The following is a 6,725-nucleotide window of genomic DNA, read 5'->3' on the forward strand; positions in this document are numbered from 1 at the left end:
AAATAATTTACTTTGTATGGTGTGATCATTGTAAAGAATTGGATCTGACATTTGGGAGATATTTTTGTTTGTCTATATAAGATAATTCATTAGTAGTTTCAATTTACTATGTATGGTGTGATCATTTGCTGCACCCAAGTCGGATAATGGTTTTTTAGCGTTTTGTTCCATTTTGTGTATCAGTACAACATGTGATGTACTAATGTGATTATTTGATTCACCACAGCTGGGGGTAATGGTTAGCTTGTCCAAATATTTCGATATTTGCTGCATCCCAAGCCTATTTTTTATTTTGTGTTTCGATAAACTGGTTACATTGATGTCTCTTATATTTTGATTTGTGATGAATTAGATTGATATAAATTACTTAATTTTGCGATACAAATTCTTTTCGGATTTGGGAGGGAAATGAGTGATGTACAAATGATTCCCAATCAAAGACATTTCAAAATTAATTAACTTAAAGACAGCCATAGTACCAAACAATTACGTATATGACTGACCACATATATCTCTTAAACGACCAAGACTTTTCCAGAAACGATCGCCTAAGCGATCTCAAATCACTTAAGCGACCAAGAGTCTATTACAAAGCATCGCTTAAGCGATACATATGATCGCTTAAGTGATTACCCATCTGGGCAGATGTCATTCTACCTCGGAAAAGATCGCTTAAATCGCTTAAGCGACCAAGAGTCTTTTAGAAAGAATCACTTAAGCGATACATAAGGTAGCTTAAGCGATCATAGTCTGGGCAGATGTCATTCTACCTCATAAAAGATCGCTTAAGCGATCTTAAATCGCTTAAGCAACTAATAGTCTTTTACGAAAATCTCTTAAGCGATATAAATGGATCGCTTAAGCGATCATAGATCTGGGCAGATTCATTCTGCCCCAGAAAGGATCACTTAAGTGAAATCGCTTAAGCGACCAAGAGTTTTTGACGAAAATCTCTTAAGCAATACAAATGGATCGCTTAAGCGACCAGAAGTAAAAGCAAAGAATCGCTTAAGCGATACAGATGGATCGATTAAGCGACTAGAGTAAAAGCAAAGAATCGCTTAAGCGATCCTATGTATTCGGATATTATTTATTGTATTTCAGAGCATCAGTTAAGCGATCCACGCTATACTAAACATATGGAGTTTACGATTCATTCAGTGGACCATGACCGTTATTATATTTATATTAAACATATAGTTCTTTTACGTCAGTATGAAACATATAGGGTTTACGATTCGTTCAGTGGACCTTGACCGTTATTATATTTATATTAAACATATAGTTCTTTTACGTCAGTATGAAACATATAAGATGTAGAATGTTTATGGCTATGCTAAACATATGGAGTTTACGATTCGTTCAGTATATTTTTATATTTGTTTGTTTAATTATCTAGGAAATATTAGTATATTTTTAATTAATTTTAGACCCATTAAGTGAATTAATTTCATTAATACCAAAGAAAAAGTTTAATAATTAACAAAAACACCCCCACCTACCCAACTTCCCAGATTTCAGCTACTGTCGACAGTAACAAACGACCGAAAATGGCCAATAATGGTCAGTTGTGACCTTTTCTGACCAGATTCACGGTGGATCTGGCCGGAATAGGCCACATCTGGCCGTCATTGACTTTCAAAGAAATGGCCGACATTGACGGTCAACGACGACCATATATTTGGTCATCGTAGACGGCTAGATAAATGTTGGCCATCGTTGACCGACAACGACGGCCATATATTTGGCCATCGCAGACGGCTAGATCTGGACTTTTTCGTTCGTCTACGGCCAGATCTGGCGGTATCGTCTGGCCTTTTCCAGCCAGATCGACCACGATCTGGCCAGAAAAGGCCATATAGAGGCCCTATTGGCCAGATCCGACCACTGTGCATCGTAACGCCCTTTCCCGGTAAGATTCTGGCGGTGGTGGCCAGAATCTGGCACCGTGGGTAGGTGGGGGTGTATCTATTAAATTTTAAAATAATTTGCACAAGAATCGCTACGATCGCTTAAGTGATTCTACGATCGCTTAAGCGATCATGTGATGGGCAGAAGCAAATCTGCCTAGGTGCATGATCGCTTAAGCGATCCATGATATTGCTTAAGCAAATCTTGTCTTTTCCCCATGGTCGATTAAGCGATCATAGACCACTTAAGCGATCATGGACCACTTAAGCGATCATTTGATGGGCAGAATCAATCTGTCCAGGTGCACGATCGCTTAAGCGATCCATGATATCGCTTAAGCGATTCGGTTATGAAAACACTTTGTCGCTTAAGCGATACACTTAGTCTCTTAAGCGATCATGGGCAATATATACTTTTGCACCTTTTCTCCTGAATTTTGACAAACTAAAATTATCAACACGTATTAATTCCATATTTTTTCCTCAATTTGACAACCTAATTCCAAACTAAAATCACCAACAAATATTTAGACCATGTAATAAGAATACACAATATAAAGAATAATTTATTAAAGGTAACAATAAAATTTAAAACATCAATAATTGAAAAAAATAACTCATCAACGGTTGCCCTTCGCAACTCCCTGAATTTCATCCTTCTTTGAACCTAATTATCTGGATCTGCATGTGATTACTTCTGGCAACTGCTTCTCTTGTGGTCAGCTTGCTTGCAAATTGAGCACTTATTCATCTTCCTGGGAACCTCAAAGGGTGATGGAATACACTTAACTCTTTTTCTCCCCTTTGGTGTCTTCTTAAATGGCGGCTGGATGATAATGTCATCCACCTCTGGCGGCACTATCCACTGCTCTTCTGGAGGCACCGGATATATCGTTTCTGAATAAGCTAGCATGTAGTGATCTGTCATATAGAGAGGGGAGCAAAGTTCCATGTAAATTCTTAAACCAAAATCCGGCTTCCGTTGGTGTTTCAGTGCTGTTAGTGCATGATGACAAGGTAAACGTTGAATGTCAAGCACTTTACAACTGCAAGTTTTTGTAACAAGGTTAACTAGGGCATCCGGACCATAGCCGTGCATAGTGAACTCTTAAGCATTAAGAGGATAGGCAAACAGTGCATTTGATAGTTCCATATGTTCTCGCAATAATTCTTTAGCTGACGGAACAAGGGTTATAGTAAAATTATCTGACTCCGTACGACACTCATGGAACCACCGCGACAATGTCCTCTGGATTGCATCAAAAAGTGTAATTATTGGAAACTCTCTTTCTATTAACAACTTCGAATTTATGGACTCAGCTATGTTCGTGGTCATGACATCAAACCTTCTTCGAGGAAAGTAAGCTCTACTTTATCTCTCAAAACCAACATCATGCTCAAGATACTTAACAACTCTAACATCCTTGATTCTGATTTGCTGGAAGTGCTCCTCGAACTCATCAACCCGATAAGCTTTTGTTGCTATGTAGTATGTCTGAAAGAGGCCAACACACTTAAACTTTTGTTTTATGTTCTCACTAAGGTGCCTCATACAGAATCCGTGATGTGCTTGACGGTAAATAGTGGCAATCCCCTTCTTTATAGAGTTGTGCCTATCGGATATTATGCATAACTCGTCACTGTCAGACACTATCGTACATAACTGCTGAAAAAACCAAGTCCACGACTCGTCATTCTTAGAGTCAACCACACACCATGCAACATGATATGTGTGATTCTTGTTGTCCTGTGCAGTGGCCACCAACAATGTACCTCTATACTTTCCCGTCAGAAAGCAACCATCAATAGCTAACACCTTTCTCATGTTTACAAAACCCCTTATAGCAGAACCATAATCAACAAAAAAATATTTAAACATCATATTCCTGTCCCACTTCAAAGCCGTCTTGCTACCTTGGTTTGTCAACTCAAGCATATAACGGTACGCTTCTAATACTGTGTACTCGTGCTCCGGCTTGCCCCTCACAAAATCTTGTGCATGTTGTCTCCCTTTCCAGCATTTCCAGTAACTAATAGCACATCCCAACTCTGTGCGCACAAGTCTCTTAATGTCTTTAGGAGATGGACCTTTCCCTTCAACGAACGAACTTTTGACAAATTGTCCAGTAACATCAGCGGATGCTTGTCAATGCTCACCTGAAATATGTCCCAAACCACATGTGTGCTCACGGGTATATGTGCTAAGAATAAATTTTTCCGACTCCGCCAACTTTCTATAATAAACCTGCCACTTGCACTTTTAGTCACGACATGCAACCATCACAACCAATGAATTTGACTTTTTGGTGATGAACTCAAAATTACCTTTCACGACAACAAGTTTTAGCTTCCTCACCACTTCCTCTTTGTTATCAAATAAATACGCTATGCGCAACTTCGATCCATTCGTAAAAACATGAGCTGATTCACTACTACCTCCAATTGCCCCCTCTAAACTTGCGTAAACGACCATAGTGTTCTCTTCCTCACAATCTACACCTTCTGCATAATCTATATTTAAAGGAATCCTTACATCTGTGGGAACATGTACGGGGTCCTCCTCCTCAACATTTTCATTCTGCCCCCCTATCACTAACCTCTTCTATAGTGTCCTCCTCACCACCCCATTCACCGTTTACTTTTGATTTTTCAACTAACAAATTAATTGCCTCGTAGTTCAAATTAAAACCAGGCAAATCTCTGCCTACTTCCTCGTTATCCCCTTCCTTTGAACCAACTTCCAACGGCTTTTCTACAAAAGAAACCCTTAAAATCGACCTCAAACCATTATCAACCACATCAATCATATATAACTTCACACTTTCGTCTGACTTTAATATATCAGGAGGTACCTTATAATGTTTAGGAACTCTGCTTAAAAGATACTCCACAACTATATCACTACGCGAGCAACTCAAATTACCTCTTCTAATTATTTCATCAATCAACCCATCAAAACTAACCTCTGTGCTCACAGCAATTGGTATAACTTCTTTGCTGTTCCCAATCCACTTCCATCTACTTTCTTCCTTCACCCACTCACCAAAATATTCAACACCCAAAACAACTTGTCCCATGTGTGATAATAGCCAACTACCTGTAATGCAAGAAAAAAAAATTTTAAATGCTGTACTAAGGGTTCAAATATTTTAAAAAGAATCTTCACAGTCACTTATATAGTCTGCTGTATCGCTTAAGCGATCATGGTTATTTATACTGGATCGCTTAAGCGATACACTTGATCACTTAAGCGATCGAGTATAAATAACCATGATCGCTTAAGCGACTTATCTGCAACATTACCAGACCTACCAGATCGCTTAAGCGATCCATCATACCCAGAACACATTTTCAGTCTTCTCCACCTACAATCGATCCATCATACCCAGAACAAATTTTTAACAAATTTCAATCCTTTCAACTTCCATTACGTCAAACAAAACCCAACAACCTAAACAACTAAATCAAAATCATAACCCAAACGCCATCCATTGTTAAATCTTTGTAAATCTAAATGTAAAATGTAAAGAGGAGATACACATACTTACACGAAATGTCAGGAGGAGGACAAGGGGGATCTTTGGCGGAGAAGATGTTAATGGTGGAGGAAGAAGAAAGTATTAATGGCGGAGGAACAAGAAGATACAGAGGAATGAGGAAGAAGAAGATGTAGACGAAAGAGGAAGAAGAAGATGTAGACGAAGGAGGAAGCAGAAGATGTAGACGAAGCTAAGAAGAAACATCAACCAAGGTGGAGAGGCGTTAATGGCGGGAGGAAGAAGAAGGTGTTTGGGTTTGTTTGCAAGAATTTCAGGTTTTTGGGAATATAGTATAATTTTTAAAAGATTACATAATACTTCTTTAATTCTAATTAAGCACTAATCAAGTTTAATTACCCTTAATCAATAATATGACTATTTAGTTAAAACTTTAAACCTTGATAGCCTTTTAATTAAATTCAAACTTTGGCAACTGCTTCTCTTGTGGCCAGGTTGCTTGCAAATTGAGCACTTATTCATCTTCCGGGAACCTCAAAGGCTGATGGAATACGCTTAACCCTTTTCTCCTTTGGTGTCTTCTTGAATGGCGGCTGGAGGATAATGTCAGCCACCTCTGGCGGCACTACCCACTGTCTTGAGGCACCGGATATATCGTTTCTGAATATGCTAGCATGTAGTGATCGTCATATAGAAAGGGGAGCAAAGTTCCATGTAAATTCTTGAACCAAAATCCGGCTTCCGTTGGTGTTTCAGTGCTGCTAGTGCATGAGGACAAGGTAAACGTTGAATGTCAAGCACTTTACAGCTGCAAGTTTTGTAACAAGGTTAACTAGGGCATCCGGACCATAGCCGCGCACAGTAAACTCTTGAGCATTAAGAGGATAGGCAAACAGTGCATTTGACAGTTCCATATGTTCTCGCAATAATTTTTCAGCTGACGGAACAAGGGTTGTAGTAAAATTATCTGACCGTACGACGCTCATGGAACCACCGCGACAGTGTCCTTGGATTGCACACAAAAGTGCAACTATTGGAAACTCTCTTCTATTAACAACTTCGAATTATGGACTCAGCTATGTTCGTGGTCATGACATCAAACTTCTTCCAGGAAAGTAAGCTCTACTCCATCTCTCGAAACCAACATCATGCTCAAGATACTAGCAACTTAACATCTTGATTCGGATTTCTGGAAATGCTCCTCGAATCATCAACATATTTTTAATTAATTTTCGACCCATTAAGTGAATTAATTTCATTAATACCAAGAAAAAGTTTAAAAATTAACAAAAACACCTCCACCCACCCAACTTCCCAG

Source organism: Pistacia vera, unplaced genomic scaffold (assembly GCF_008641045.1).
Source record: "Pistacia vera cultivar Batoury unplaced genomic scaffold, PisVer_v2 Contig949, whole genome shotgun sequence".
Taxonomy (NCBI): domain Eukaryota; kingdom Viridiplantae; phylum Streptophyta; class Magnoliopsida; order Sapindales; family Anacardiaceae; genus Pistacia; species Pistacia vera.